Below are 17,091 nucleotides of genomic sequence, written 5' to 3'. Positions count from 1 at the left end.
GGAAATGATCTTTTTTTGATGCAGAATTCAATTTCCTATAGTCAATGCACATGCGATGGCCGGTTATGGTTCTTTGGGCTATGAGTTCATCCTTATCGTTTTTCACCACCGTGATCCCACCTTTCTTGGGCACAACGTGTACAAGAGATACCCACTGAGAGTCAGAGATTGGATATATGATCCCTGCCTCAAGGAGCTTTAGTATCTCCTTCTTAACCACCTCTTTGAGGTTTGGGTTAAGGCGACGTTGGTGCTCAACAGAGGACATGGCTTGGTCCTCCAGGTGGATCCTGTGGGTGCATATTTCAGGAGAAATTCCTCTAATGTCGGCGAAGGAATACCCTATGGCTCTCCTGAATTTCTTGATTTCATTAAGCAATGCACGTTCTTCATGTTCAAGCAAGCTATCGTTTATGATCACAGGAAAAGTAGAGTTCAAGCCTAAGAACGCATACCTGAGCCCTGTTGGTAGAGGCTTAAGCTCAACAGGGGGCGCGTCTGCCTCATTCCAATCGGCATCGAAGCTGCATTGGCCCGGAACAGCTTCCTCGGCCTTTTCCTTGTTCTCGCGCGGTTTACCATCGGCCTCGGTATGAGTTGTCACGGCCATGATACCCCGAGGTGTCTCTTCTGTTCCCGCGGATCCCTCGCTGTCTAAGATGTCGAGGCCGCTCTTCTTGAGCTCCAGAAACCTCGCCTCAGCCTCAAGTTCCTTCGGTTGGTCCAAAAGATGCTTGTACACCTCGCTTTCCTTGTTCAAGTACCCGTGCTCGCTTTGTACACGTGTCAGGACCACTTGTAACGGATCCTCTGCGTTCAACTCTTCCAGGAGCTCATCAGCTAGCTCCTCCATTACTTCCACATAGAAAACCTGACCTCCAATGGTCGGTTTCTTCATCATCTCTTTCACATTGAACTTCATAGTCTCGGAACCGATGTGTAGTTCAATCATTCCTCCTCTCACATCTATAATGGCTCCTGCGGTCGCTAGGAACGGTCGGCCCAAGATGATAGGGTCTAATGGTTCCTGGTCCATCTCAAGAACTATGAAGTCCGTGGGGATTTCTATCTCACCGATCCTCAAAGGCAAATCCTCAAGCAACCCACCGGTAAGCGAACTGATCTATCAGCTAATATAAGAGAGATCTTGGCCGGCTTGTAACTTTTGTATCCCAATCTCTTGGCCACCGTGTAAGGCATTAGGCTCACAGAAGCTCCTAGATCACACAAGCAGTTTGAGAACTTCAAATGACCTAAGGCACACGGCAAGGTAAAGCTGCCCGGATCGGATAGCTTCCTTGGTATAGATCTTCTTTGTATTATGGCGCTGCATTCATGGCTCAGTATCACCATGCCCTGGAGTTCCTTTGTCTTGTTGAGGATCGCATCCTTTAGAAACTTCCCAAGCTGAGGTATAGCTAAGAAAGCATCTATGATGGGTAGGGTGAGTTGCGTGTTCTCCAAGTGTTTCTCAAAGACCGCTTTGGCTTTGTCTAAGATTTTCTTTTTGAAACGCCCTGGGAACGGTATCTTGGGTTGGTAAGGTGGTGGTGGAACGTATGGCTTTTCAAGCTCAGTTGTTGTTTCCACTTCTTTTCCTTTGTCCTTGATTGGTTCCTTTTCAAAATCCGCTTCTTTACACGCATCACCTGAGGCTGCCTCCCCCTCTAATTGCTCATTGGCCTCAATGAGCTTTGTCTTAGGCGTTGGAGCTTGTAGTGCTTTACCACTCCTCAATGTAATGGCGTTCACATACTCCTTGGGGTTTGGCTCCGGTTTACCTGGTAAAGCCGGGCCTCGGGATGATGTAGAGGCTTGATTCTGCTTAAGCTCTCTGATATCTTGCTGCATTGTCGCGTGCTGGCTCTCCACTCTCTGCTGACCCTGTAACAGTTGCTGTAAGATTCCACAGACATCGTTCCCCATCTGATTCTGACCCGTTCCCTGATTCTGTTGCTGATTACCCATCGGCTGCGGATTGAACCCTGGTGGAAACTTGTGATGCTGCGGTTGGCTGGTGAAGTTGTTACCCTGAGCCGCTTGATTCTGCTGAGTGTAGCTGTGCTGTTGCCCACTGAACTGTTGCTTGGGCTGGAAGGTATTCTGAAAAGGAGCCTTTTGAGCATAGCTTTGTTGTTGTTGCTGAGCAGGGTACACTTGGTCTTGAGGGTTAGCTACATTCGGGTTTCTGTATGAGAGGTTTGGGTTACTGTTGTAGTTGTTAAACCTCTGATACCTCTGCTGATTCCCTATGTAGTTCAGCTCTTCTTGAGTTAGACCATCTTCATTAACATTGTCAAAACTTGGCCCTTGCTCATCAAACTCGCCTACAAAGTGTATTGGCTTTTGAGTCGCCATCAAAACCTTGTCAAGCTTGCTCTGAAGCTCTCTTATATCCTTTTTCATACGTTGTTCATCACTGGAGCCCTCTGTACGGTTCACTCTATCAAAGTCCTCGCCATACGTATCATTGGACATGGCTAGGTTCTCGACTAGTTCCATTGCCGCATTGATCTCTTTCCCAAGAAAATTTCCATTTGAAGCTGTATCGAGTTGGTTTCTGATCTTGGGGAGTGCACCTCGGTATAAAGTACTCAAGAGGGATGCCTCTGAGAAGCCGTGGTGTGGGCATTGGTTAGTGTAGCTTCTAAACCGTTCCCAAGCCTCGCTAAAGCTCTCGTTGTTGTGCTGCGTGAAGCTTGAGATCTGGTTTCTGAGCTTAGCCGTGCGTGATGTGGAAAAGAACTTTGATAAGAACGCCAGTTTACACTGCTCCCAGGTTTGTATAGAACCCCTCGGGAGTTTCTTTTCCCACTGGTGAGCTTTATCACCGAGGCTGAATGGGAACAAGCGTAGCTTGAAGCTATCTTCCGAGACACCATTGATCTTGGTTAAGTCGCAAACCCGATCAAACTGATCTAGATGCTCAAGAGGGTCTTCTCCGGCTAGATCGTGGAACTTTGAGTTCTGCACCATATTGAGCAGGGAAGCTTTAACTTCAAAGTTGTTATTCTGAACCGGTGGAGCTTGAATCCCGGCTCGGTATTGGTGCGCATTAGCTCGGTCGTTCTCTCCAACAAAGACCGGAGGAGGTTGTCTCTGAGCTTGTGGCGGTGGCGGATGAACATGGTGGGCTTGGTGCTCGTTCCTATTAGCTTGTTGTTGGTTTTGCTGAGCAAGCCTCTCGTTCCTTTGAGCCTGTTGTTGGTTAACATAGGCTTGTTGTTCATTCCTGCCTGCCTGCGCCTGATTAGCCTGAGCCTGGTGCTCGGCTTCTTGAGCCTGTTGCTCGATCCTTTGCTGTTCTGCCATTCCAAGTCGTTCAAAGTGCCGTTCCCTCTCGCGAGCTCGCCTCTCAATCCGGTTGATGTTATTGTTGTACGGTAAAGGCGGTTCTGTGCTCCGAGACCTGGTTTTCATGCACCGAGATCAAAACAAGAACTTGCAAAGAAGTTAGTAAAACAAAGAAAAGAAAAATCTTGAACTCAAGAACAAACAAGAGACTAATGCTCCGACAAGTTGGCAACGGCGCCAATTGATAGACAAGACTTTTTAGGGTCTCAGGGCTATCAATCCCCTTGTCAAAGTAGCATAAAGAGGTGTCAATCCAGGCTTGTCAACGAGACACTAGTCCATGTTATTTGTTCACTTAAGTCAAGACAGAAAGGTGAAGGTTTTTACTAACTAAGTGGCAAGCAAATAAGCATAAAAATAAGGCAATCAACGAGATTTAAACAAAGCTAAGATCCAAATGACAACTAAATGATTCAGATGATGACAATATGCAATAAAAGAAGAGACTTTAGACGAGGTAATCGACTCGGGTGCTTCCAAGTTTAACTAGTGGGTTAATGAATCATTTTATCAACCGGTTTCATTTAACTTTGAACTCAAGGCATGTTAATCTTCTCATGAAAGTATTAAGCATCTAAACTGATCCTCATTCCTACCAAAAATGTCTTTTGAGAAGCACGAATCAATCAGCAATAAGAATCAGTTAAAAAATGTAATTTAAAAGAACAAACTATCACTCTCGCGATGAAAGACTCTTAAACCCTTAACCGAGTGGTTCAGACATTTCTACAAACACTTTTGATGCGAGATATGTCTCAGATCTGAACCTCAAGTGATGTGCTTGGATCCAGCCTAGAGATCTCGTCGGTTAAAGAATGAAACATGCAAGACTAGACACCTAAACCCACTAATCTCCCTTGAAAGCACCCTAATCTACTCATCTAAAGCCGCTTAAACGACTACTCACTAATCATAACGAGCTCACTAAGTCTTTTGCAAGACGTGTAGCTTGTCATGATGAGGAGTTTGATGTTTGATGATAAAGGAAATAAAGAAAGAACAAGATTTCTGATGCAAAAACGAGATATCGGATTAGATTAATCAAGTTTCACAAAAGAGGTAAGTTCTTAGAGCTAAAACAGATATATGAGAATCCTCCTAGGTTTTTAGTCTCAAAATGTATTTATAGCAAAGGGAAAGTGTCGTGGGTCAGCCCGGAACAAACCGGGTACTGAACCGCGTTCTTGGGTTGATGGGGGAGCGCCACGGCGTGTCGGAGAGTGAAGCCGAGGTCTTCATGTCGAGGAATGCACGTGAGTCCAGATCCAAATGAAGATCTCGTGAAGAACACGTCAAGAACATGCATGAACCCTAGTCTTTGATCCATCTTCACGTGTGTGTTCTTGAGCCGCCTTGTTCTTGATTCTGGGTTTGTGATGATGGACCTCGGCATAAAATGCCGAGGTGCTTGGTAGTCGAGGGGTTCGGGAGAACAGGGTCTGGCATGCACGCCGAGGTCATTACACCGAGGTACATGTTCAACACTTAGTCGTTTCCAGCTTCATTTCTTACGTGTGCATGCCTTGATTCCAACGTGCTGAGGCGTCAGCACGAGGCCTAGTTCAGAATACTCCCAAAATATGAGCCTTGACTTGGCCGATGTCGAGGTAATGATACCGAGCCCTGAGAAAACACTTAGCGCGTATCGCAACTCATTTGGGCTCGTATCGACCATGTTGCCTTCCGGAGAAAGTAACTTTCAATCCAAGACTCCTAAAGCTCTGGGACCAGTTCCATAGGCAAGATGACTCAATAAGCTCGAACTTTGGTGAAGAAACCGTCAGAGCTTGGGAAGTGGAAGGCTTCCTGGATTTCACATCTTTGAACCGCATTGGAATCACCGGAAAATAAGCTTTTTGGACCGATGTGAACTCCGGAGACTTTATCTTTCGAACCACTGCTCCGAACTGAGCGATCCCAACTGTTCTGAAAAGTTCCTTCACAGATCTCAAACTTTGATGAAGACCGGGCAAGCTGATTCGGTCCGGAAAGGCTCCGTCCGCCGTGACCTTTGGACTCCGCTGTTCGGTTCTCGGATGCGCGTAATGTTGGTGCATCTTCCGGAGGCTGTATCTTTCTCCCCACTGGTCCGAATTGGATGATTCCAACTGTTTTGGGATCTTTGCTTGATTATCTCCAACTTTGCTGAAGACCCCGCCAACTGGTTTGGACCGGAAGGTTCCCCGGATTGCAGATCTTTGAAATGCGCGGACAAGGACAAATTTTGGTCGAGAAAAGCTTCCCGCGGTAAGGAAAATGACCGAGGGCTGTGTACCGCGGTAAGCTTTTTGGTCGTAAAAATTCCCTCGCCTCGGCCAAAAACTCAACCCGTGGTATTTTGCACCCGATCTTCGACCCAGGCTGATTTTGGTCGATCGGTAAGGACTTTGGCCGGTAATGGTCGATCGGTAAGGATTTTGGCCGGTAATGAGCGATCGGTAAGGATTTTGACCGAGGTTTCTGTCCGTCCGGTACGCGATTTGGCCGGGAAATTCCTCCAAGCGGTTTTCACCATTTATGACCCTTTTCTTCACCGTCTTCTTCTCTGCTCCTCTTCTTAAGCTCCAAATGATTCCCAAAGCACCTGATAAAGACTTCAAAACATGCAAAACTCTTTGGGACCTAATGCAAGCCCTAAATCCTATTTTCATGCCTAAAGACTCAATTTACATGGGAAAACACATGATGAGGACTCTAAAATGCACTTCAAATGATGTAAAATATAGACATATCATAGCCGTGCCTGATGTGGAAAAGAACTTTGATAAGAACGCCAGTTTACACTGCTCCCATGTTTGTATAGAACCCCTCGGGAGGTTCTTTTCCCACTGGTGAGCTTTATCACCGAGGCTGAATGGGAACAAGCGTAGCTTGAAGCTGTCTTCCGAAACACCATTGATCTTGGTTAAGTCGCAAACTCGATCAAACTGATTTAGATGTTCAAGAGGGTCTTCTCCGGCTAGATCGTGAAACTTTGAGTTCTGCACCATATTGAGCAAGGAAGCTTTTACTTCGAAGTTGTTATTTTGAACCGGTGGAGCTTGAATCCCGGCTCGGTATTGGTGCGCATTAGCTTGGTCGTTCTCTCCAACTAAGACCGGAGGAGGTTGTCTCTGAGCTTGTGGCGGTGGCGGATGAACATGGTGGGCTTGTTGCTCGTTTCTATTAGCTTGTTGTTGGTTTTGCTGAGCAAGCCTCTCGTGTCTTTGAGCTTGTTGTTGATTAACATAGGCTTGTTGTTCATTTCTTCGTGCCTGCGCCTGATTAGCCTGATCCCGGTGCTTGGCTTCTTGAGCCTGTTGCTCGATCCTTTGCTGTTCTGCCATTCCAAGTCTTTCAAAGTGCCGTTCTCTCTCGCGAGCTCGCCTCTCAATCATGTTGATGTTATTGTCGTATGGTAAAGGCGGTTCTGTGCTACGAGACCTGGTTTTCATGCACCTGAAATCAAAACAAGAACTTGCAAAAGAGTCAGTAAAACAAAAGAAAGTAAAGTCTTGATCTTAAGAACAAATAAGAGAATAATGCTCCTACAAGTTGGCAACGGCGCCAATTGATAACTAAGAGTTTTCACCCTTTAAAGAGGTTATCAATACCCCTTTCCTTGTAGTACAAGGGGTTATCAAACCAAACTTGTAATGGAGACACTATCTATGTCATTTGTTGCCTTAAGTCAAGAGAGAATAGCAAGGGTTTTTAGCTAGACTAATTAACAAGTAAATAAGCAAGTGATGAAACAAAAGATGAGATTTAAACAAAGCTAAGTTGCAAATGACAAATAAATGGTTCGGATGATGATAATATATGATAAAGGCAGAAGCTTTAGACAGGATACTTGACTCGGGTGCTTCCAAGCTAGACTAATGGGCTAATGAATCATTTTATCAAGCGATTTCATTTAACTTTGAACTCAAGGCATGTTAATCTTCTCATGAAAGTATTAAACATCTAAACTGATCCTCTTTCATACCAAAATCCCTTTTGAGAAGCATGAATCAGTCAGCAATAAGATTCAGTTCAAAAATGTCATTTAAGAGAACAAACTATCACTCTCGCGATGAAAGACTCTTAAACCTTTAACCGAGTGGTTCAGACATTTCTACAAACACTTTTGATGCGAGATATGTCTCAGATCTGAACCTCAAGTGATGTGCTTGGATCCAGCCTAGAGATCTCGCCGGTTAAAGAATGAAACATGCAAGACTAGACACCTAAACCCATTGATCTATCTTGAAAGCACCCTAATCTACCTATCTAAAGCCGCTTAAACGACTACTCACTGATCATAACGAGCTCACTAAGTCCTTTGCAAGACGTGAAGCTTATCATGATAAGGAGTTAGATGCTGGATGATAAAAGAAATAAAAATAAAACAAGATTCTGATGCAAAAACGAGATATCGGATTAGATTAATCAAGTATCACCAAAGAGGTAAGTTCTTAGAGCTAAAAATAGATAAGATGAAAGATGATTAGGTTTTTGGTCCTAAAATATATTTATAGCAAAGGGAAAGTGTCGCGGGTCAGCCCGGAACAAACCGGGTACTGAGCCGCCTTCTTGGGTTGATGGGTGAGTGCCACGGTGTGTCGGAGATTGAAGCCGAGGTCTTCATGTCGAGGAGTGCACGTGAGTCAGGATTCAAATGAAGATCTCGTGAAGAACACGTCAAGAACATGCATGAACCCTAGTCTTTGATCCATCTTCACGTGTGTGTTCTTGAGCCGTCTTGTTCTTGATTCTGGGTTTGTGACAAGGGACCTCGGGATAAAATGCCGAGGGGCTTGGTAGTCGAGGGGTTTGGGAGAACAGAGTCCGGCATGCACGCCGAGGTCATTACACCAAGGTGCACGTTCAACACTTAGTCGTTTCCAGCTTCACTTCTTACGTGTGCATGCCTTGGTCCCAACATGCCGAGGCATCAGCACGAGGTCTAGTCCAGAATACTCCCAAGATATGAGCCTTGACTTGGACGATGTCGAGGTAATGATGCCGAGCCCTGAGAAAACACTTAGCGCGTATCGCAACTCATTTGGGCTCGTATCGACCATATTGCCTTCCGGAAATAGTAACTTTTAACACACGACTCCAATTGCTCTGAGACCAGTTCCATAGTCAATATGACTCAATAAGCCCGAACTTTGGTGAAGGGATCGTCGGAGCTTGGGAAGTGGAAGGCTTCCTGGATTTCACATCTTTGCACTGCATCGGATTCACCGGAAAATAAGCTTTTGAACCAATGTGAACTCCGGAGACCTTTTCTTTTGAACCACTGCTCCGAACTGAGCGCTTCCAACTGTTATGAGAAGTTCTTTCACAGATCTCAAACTTTGATGAAGACCGGGAAGGCTAGTTCGGTCCGGAAAGGCTCCGTCCGCCGTGATCTTTGAAATCCGCCGTTCGGTTCTCGGATGCGCGTAATGTTGGTGCATCTTCCGGAAGCTGTATCTTTCATCCCACTGGTCCGAATTGGATGATTCCAACTGTTCTGGGATCTTTCCTTGATTCTCTCCAACTTTGATGAAGACCCCGCCAACTGATTCGGACCGGAAGGTTCCCCGGATTGCTGATCTTTGAAATGCGCGGGCAAAGACAGGTTTTGGTCGGTAATGAGCGTTCGGTAAGCGTTTTGACCGAGGTTTCTGTCCAGCCGGTACGAGTTTTGGCCGAGAAATTCCTCCAAGCGGTATTCACCATTTTTGACCCTTTTCTTAACCGTTTTCTTCTCTGCTCCTCTTCTTAAGCTCCAATTGACTTCCAAAGCACCTGATAAAGACTTCAACACATGCAAAACTCTTTGGGACCTAGTGCAAGCCCTAAACCCTATTTTGATGCCTAAAGACTCAATTTACATGGGAAAACACATGATGAGGACTCTAAAATGCACTCTAAATGATGTAAAATATAGACATATCAACAACCGACTTTAGCTCATCGTACTCTTCAGTGGATCCTGACAGAAGCTCCTTCAGCTCATTTATCAGCACCCTTAGCGTAGTAACATCATCACGAAGAGCATCGACATTTCGCCACACAGTAGGCGGATCGATTTCCTGTCCATTTTCAACTGAGAAATAATACTTCAACCGATCGGCTTGATACCCCAGCTTGACCTTTAGCTCGCTAAATTCCTCCATAACCGCCACATCCCACCACTTATGGTAATTACAACCGTCATGCTTCACAAATATAATACAGAAATCACTTTATGTCTTATATTTACGGTAAAATTATAACAGTAAACTCTTACCTCCCTCATTTCGCATCTGAAAAAAACGCCGGCCCTGATCGTCTATAGACTCTGATGTGTCCAACAACGGCGGCTTTCCACAACGGCACTTCTTCGGTATCCCCTCATCGTAGAAACCATTATAGTACGAATTCAAGCTTGCTCGAGAAGACGAACTTTTGCTGTAGCTGACCATGCTGTTTTTCGCTGAGTAGCTAAAATATGCGCCGTTCTGGAAACTATTTCTAAAGATACAGATGGTATTTATAGTCTTACGCACTCTAAACCTAACGCGAGGGTATTTAGGTAATTACAGAATTACAATGTGTATCCATGTTCTACCGTCCATACACAGCATCTATGCTTCAAGGGGAAGCAAACATTTAAGTGGACGCGTGCCCTTTCATTTTTTCAAGTCCCCGCCCACTTTAACATCCGTCAATTTGGAGATACATATTCATTACTTAAATTAATTTGATATGAAATTTTAAACCAAGCAAAGACCTAAGAAGCAAAGTCATGAACCTTAAATCAAAGAGTAACACTTAAATGCAAAGTCAATGAAGTATCCATAAACCAATAACCACACACTGTTGTGCGCTCCCAAAAACAATCAACGCCAATAGCAACAAGATCCAGAGAAGTCATTACATCCGCAGAAACCGCCAGAAATAAAAAAAAGTGTGTTGTTCTTCCTCAAAAACATTCAACGACAACACCAAAACTGCAAAACTCATTACAAATAAAAGCTTAAACAATTCTAAATAGGATTTGTGCAGCTGCTGCGATTGTGCCCTGACATTCTACACCTCCCACACTTGTTAGGCACTGCTTTCTTCGGCCTACTACCCTGTATATATTGACCATAAAAGAGTGAATAACATAATCACAGATTAAAGGTTTGTGTTAGCACTGCTTTCTCAGAAATTACATTTCAAGTCCACATCATTGTTGAAGTACCTGAATCTCGCCAGTAGATGGTATACGCAACTCCTTTGGATGCCCAAATGGCCTCCTTGTTTTAGGTGGAAACAAAACAGTGTCCCTAAGATCTGTAGGTATCTCAACATCATTCGGGCTAGCCTCCGGGTTAATAACACATTGGTAAGTCTCAACCCATGTTGAAGTTTTGTAGCAATCCCCAACTAAGCTCACGTATGGAAGACCAACTGAATCCACAGCAATTAGTGCATGTCCACAAGGGATTCTGAGCTTCTGATATGCCTGGCATGTACACTTGAACAACATTGTTCTTCGATCCAAACCGACCAACAACTTGAACACTCCAGCTGGAAACACTATTTACTTTGGTCCCTTTCTCTTTGGCCATATACTTCGTCATCACTTTGTCTACTTCGGGAGTAACAATCCCCCGATGTTTTGCTGATTTCTTACGACGAGCCGCAAACCATATGGTCATCATTGTCTGTATAAAGGTCAATAGTTCTATAATCGGGGAATTCCTCCCTTCCCTCAAATCCTTGTTCAGCGTCTCGGCTATATTACTCGTCATCAGATTATAACGATCACCAGGAAAATAAGCCTGTGTCCACGACGACGTGCCCATTTTCTCTAAATACCGAGCACAATCACCATTAATTCCTTTTATTTTGCCGTACAGCTCACGAAAATTTGGAATTGTAAATGCATAAGCAACCGCACCTACCAACTTCGCCAATCCTTTATTCTTGTACCTAGATGCCACATTCCTCTGAACATGGACAATGCAAGCTCCGTGATTTGCTTTAAGGTACACAGCCTTCTTAGCTGCCTTAATAGAGTTGTGCCGATCTGAGATTATAGTTAACCTGTTGCTGTCTGCAAACAACTTCTCTAAGTTCTGCAAGAACCAAGTCCAAGCTGCATCATTCTCACTGTCCACTACAGCAAAGGCAAGTGGGAAAACTTGAAAATTTGCGTCCTGTCCACTAGCTGTCAGTAACACTCCTTTGAATTTACCTCCCAAATGTGTTCCATCTAAGACAATTAGGTGCCTCAATCTCCGGAACCCAGCCTGCGACGCGCCAAATGACAAAAACAGGTACTTAAACCTCTCAAGACCATCTTCATCTGTCTCTGTCTTCAGATTAGTCACAGTACCGGGATTAGTAAGTTTCAGCATGTAAAGATATTCAGGGAGCTTGCTGTAAGAGTCATCATCCGCTCCTCTAACCCCCAGAACTGCACTTTCCTTCGCCCTATAACACTTCATATAGGACGCGTTAACACGGAGATCTTCCAGGACAAGGCGGTGCAACTCCCTTGTTTTAGGTCCACTTACAGGGTCACCAAATTTGGCTTTAAAAACAGCAGCAATTACACGCAAGGATGCTTTCTTCTTAAACTCCTTGCGAGTTTCTATGTCACAGGTGTGTTCAAGATGTGCCTTTCTTATCTCGTAATATGAACTATTACGAATTTCCTTTGTTAAAACCCTCCAATCACAATGAGTATCCACACAGCTCAAAACAAAACTGTTGTGCTTTGTTCGTGTTTGCTTAAAGTGGAACATCTCTTTTATTGCATAGATGGCCAATGCAATCCTACAATCCTCCTTAGATGGATAGACCTTCTCCACCCGCACACAATCCTCACCATCGGCCAAATCCAAATCAGGAATTTCAGCATTTTCGTACAGCGTGTCGTCAAACAATGGAGGTATGTCGAATTCATCGTCATCCACAGAGCCTAAACTACGTGGACTAGATTCGTTTCTGCCAATTTTAGCATCCACTCCTCCACGTCCACTACCCTCTGTCTTTGTAAAACCACTAAATGTACCGGGACCAACATACACATCGTGGTCAAAAGCATCATTAGTACAGCACCTTATCACATTTACATCGTTAACACTAGCCCACTTATTTTCAGATGCTTCCACAGGATCGCACATAACCTCAGCTGCATTAGAGCCTTCAAATTGTTCATCTAAAAAAGGCTCCAAAAACTCCTTATCATACTCATGATGCATTACATCAAATTCGTCTTGCTCATCCATAAAACCACCATCATCATCGTCACTGTCTGTAAGAACAGTTGCATCAGAATCAGAATGCATTTGATCTTTGAACTCCCCATTACCAATACCACCTTTATACATTTTCTCAAACCTATCGGTGTGCTGCAATAGTTCATCGTCATCTTGAGACTCAGTAAACGGTAACTTCTGGGAAGTTGGTGGTGCAGAAGCTTCCCTACTTGACATATCACCTTCAACAAAAGGTCTTGGTGAGGAAGCTCCTCTCATCGATAGATCACTACCTTCAGTATCTTCTGAAAAGCTCCTTGACTTAATGGGTGTGCTGAACAAACTTGGATGCAAATACTCGCTCCCTGCCCGACCTGGAGCAATGGGTGTTTTGAAGACTTCATCTTGCGACATTCTCGACGTCTTAGGTAAGTTTTTCCCAGAGTGAATAGAAGCCTCACCATAAGTTGCCCCACCTGATGACACTGGCGTTTTAATCACACTACCAGCACTATCCTCTGAAATCCCGCCGATTGTATCATTTCAGCGACCGGATTTGTCGGCATAAAACCAACCTTACGCCCATTCTACGAAACTTCATCGCTACAAAAGTCAGGCATAGTAGACACAACTAGATCTTTAAACAAAACGTGTGAACCCTCCCCACTTGTCAGACCATTACCAGGGGTAGTCAGAGGAGTTTGAAACATAAAACCCCCTGTCTCGTAATCACTTGGGCCTCTTCTCGTCGGGAAAGGTGTTTTGTACCCAGAATTTGGGCCAAAAAAATCACTCGTCTTACTCCGTTTCGTTACGAGACTTTTTAAACCACTACTACCACCTTCTAAACCGCTTCTCCCAAATTTCCTCTGTTCTCCAACAAACCTTGCGAAAAGATTTACATTTGGTTGAACGCAGAAATGTTTAAGGAAATAACCAATGGAACCTTCATTTGTCACCATCACCGGAGGAGTATAAATGCATGTCGCCAATTCATTGCTATTAGGAGGCCAGTAGCTTAACGTTACGCTTACACCTTCACCTCCATCGTCAAAGAACTCATTCAGAACGCTTTTCTTAAGCTGCTCGATACTCATTCCTGCCCTCACATGTACAACCCTCGACATCTTCTGCTTGTCCTCAACAAAATCCCATAGACCTTCTCTCGAACGCATCCACTCGCCACTGATAACCAGGCAATGTTCATCCATACCTGCAATGAATAAAAAGATTCATTTAATACGATGTCCACGAAAACACCATCCATGTCGAACTAAACACAATAGTGGAAAACGGGAAACCTCGAAGATACCCGTCCGCCAGCGCCGAACTTGTCTGCTAAACTGGGAACAAGCTTAAACCTAGTCTTTACAACGTTGCTCAGCTGTATGAATTGACGTTTACCTACCAAAGCAAGATTAGACGCACGATCGAGATAATTTAATGCAGGCGTGCAAAAGGAACGGCCATGATCGCATATTTAAACTTAATGTGGGACCCCCTACATATTTTTTTCAAACATATCCATGGAATTGTATCCACTACATCACTATAAGCATCGTCTGAATATTCCATCTACATCCTCTTCGTTCACAACATCTTACGGCAAATCATTTTCTGTAAGTCTTCGACCCAGATATCGGAAATCGACGAAATCCACCGAATTACATAATCACATGTGTTGTTCTAACTTCCAAGCCAAATATACAGGACAAACAAGGAACCATTGTTTGAAAATAATCCCAAATCGACGTCTTCAAGTAATTCATCCGAAATTTTTCCCCAACCAATTTTGGCCTTAACATCCGCCGCATTTCGCTAGTTCCGTCACATCCACCGCATTACATATTACTCCAAAACAGATTTTCATTCCGCCGGCGATTAAGTTTTACCCAATTTCAATTTCATACTTCCGGTTATAAGTTCTCGGCGAACGATGGCGGGACAAATGTTTCCGGTAATAACTTCCCGGAGAACAATGCCGGTTTTTAAGTATAATAACTGTGGTAAAAAAAAAAAAACAGGTAAAGGGTGAAATTTTTGTTAGTAGGATGAGGGGTTTATTTGTCTTTACATGTGGGGCAAAAGGAAATAAAGTACCCCAATAGCAAGAAGTGTCTTTTCTGTTAGATAAACTACAGAAAGTGCCTTATACTGTAAATCACTCTTAGAAATATTCTTTTAAAGTTATATTTTTCAAATATTGACTTTAATAAATGAATTTTTTAAGAACAATTTAGAGTTTTTTAATTGTTTTTTCAAATATGGATTATTGTATAAGAACATTTGAAGAAAAAAATTAGATCCATAGGTCATCACACATCTGACAACACCTATTGGACTAGGCCTGTCATATACCTATTTAAAACAATTTTGAAACAATAAATGACATCCAATGATTCTTTAAAATTTCTATGTTGCTCAGCCCAATATATATTGGGCTGAGCAACAATATGTAGTACTTTACTATTTTATCCTCGTTCCGCGGACGGGTCAGAATCTAGTTTATATATTATTATATAAAAAAATAATTCAAAATTAAGAACTCGTCTGATCATGAAACATGTCAAGATAAACGATCAGATTTTGACATGTGCTTAATTATTTTTTATTTATATTTTAGCTAATCTTATTCATAAAAAGAAAATTCTATAATTATTGGTACTTAATCATAAAAGGTAAAAAAAATTAGGTTTAAATTACGGAAAAATAAATAAAAATAAAAACCACAATTCAGAAGAAACAAAAGAAAAACAACAGTATAGCATAAAGAAATTAAAACAAAATATATTACAATTTTGGAAAACTAAAGTTCAACAAAAAAAATAGTATTGTTGTTTAGATTGAGGAAATTAAAATAAAAAAAAATACAAACCTAAAAAGAAAAAGAATTCTTATTTTCCATCTCTATAAAACTAGTTTGATAGTTTCTCCAATTCATAACTAAAAAAAATTTACTAATCTTTTTAGTCTAATATTTTTTTCATGACTATAAAATATAATTAAAACTTGCATATATGCGGGTATTTATCTAGTATCTTTTTATATAAAGGGAAATATTTCAAAGCTGCTAATTTACGTGATCACAACACATCTCTATTATATTATTTATGTAGACACAATTAAAAAATAACTTTTATGTTGGAAATTATTACATCAAATGCCATTACAAATAACAAAGAATAATTAAAATAGGAAAGGATATAATTGTCTTTCAAATCTATTGAAAAAAATATGGAAAGTCTTTGATTCTCATTTAATAAAGTATATTTACTATTTAATTTCTGAATTTAAAAGGAAAAACGATATATTTCCCCCCGAGAAGTATCATGTAGATCACTCCCAAACTAAACCCTCGTCCTATATCTCCACAATATAAACTTTTACAATCTATATCCCCCCAATAATAATGTTCTGAATCAATTTCCCTATAGATATTGGTTTTCATGATTTATGTTCTTAACCCGATACCAAACTCTAACCAACCGAACAAACCACAACCTAAACCGAAAATAACCCAATTTAAACTAAAACCCGACCCGACGTAAAACCCGAGTTGTCTTATATTTCGTTTCCAAATCCCCAAATCGAATTTTTCAAACACTAAGAACCCTAACACTCGATTTGAAGAGATCGATTGCCCGAATCTAGAATTCCTGAAATTTCTGGTAATTATCTTATTTGGGTTTGATTATCGTAGTGTTATGCTTGTCATAGTCCAGAATCACAAATTCGTCATCATTGTTCTTCTTATGATTTGTTCTTATTCTAGTTTTTGGGTTGAAAGTGGTGATGTCTGGAGCTACGAGTAATGTGTCTGGAGGTTCTAGTGGATCATCAAGTGCTCTTTCAAGAAGAGGAAGAGTTGTTGGTGTGCCTAAGAGTTGTTGGTGTGGTGAAAAAATTGTTGCGTTGATATCCAAATCCGATAATAATCCCTATCGGAGATACTTCCGTTGTAGTTTTGCTGCTGCAAAGAAGGTAATTGGAATGCTTTCTGATTTTTATTATATTTGTTAGGGGCTTGTTGTGTGTGAGAATTATGATTGTGATTCATTTTACTGATTTGTAGCTTGTGAATGATAACCATGTCTTCAAATGGGTTGATGAGGCATTCTTAAACGACATTGAGGCATTGGAATTCAAAAACGCAAAGCTTGAACAAGATCTTAAAGAGATAACTACAGAGTGTAACAAAGAGTTTTAGAAGATGTTTGAAAAGGTTCAAATGAAGCTCGAGAAGGAGATAATGGAGAGGGTTGAAGATGTGTTGATTGAAGCCAAATTTAGGATGAAAATGCTTATGACTCTTGTAGTAGTTGGATGTATGATCATGGTTGGGTTAACCAAAGTGTAGGTTGATTGTAGTATGGAGGTCATTGTGTTTTTAGATTGTTTTCTTGTTTTGATGTTGTATGGTGTGTAATAATTTCGTACGGAGTGTAATGACTTATTGTTGTATGGGCATGGTTGTGTTTCTAGATTATTGTTTTTGGTCTGTTATGTATTTTGTTTAGTTAATTATACAATTACTACCAGTGGGAGA

At 42.1% G+C, this 17,091-nt stretch overlaps 1 non-coding gene and 1 pseudogene across 1 annotated transcript; both read left to right on the top strand.

Moving 5' to 3' along the window:
- Nucleotides 1–2,614: 2,614 nt before the first annotated feature.
- On the top strand, nt 2,615–2,721 carry LOC112087034. The gene has a single exon (XR_002899881.1). It is a non-coding gene; the product is annotated as a small nucleolar RNA R71 (small nucleolar RNA).
- Nucleotides 2,722–16,337: 13,616 nt separating this feature from the next.
- LOC112086666 lies at nt 16,338–16,902 on the top strand (annotated as a pseudogene).
- The last annotated feature ends 189 nt before the right edge of the window (nt 16,903–17,091 follow it).

Source organism: Eutrema salsugineum, unplaced genomic scaffold (assembly GCF_000478725.1).
Source record: "Eutrema salsugineum unplaced genomic scaffold, Eutsalg1_0 scaffold_2, whole genome shotgun sequence".
In the NCBI taxonomy this organism is placed as follows: Eukaryota; Viridiplantae; Streptophyta; class Magnoliopsida; order Brassicales; family Brassicaceae; genus Eutrema; species Eutrema salsugineum.
This window is presented reverse-complemented; position numbering and strand designations above follow the sequence as displayed.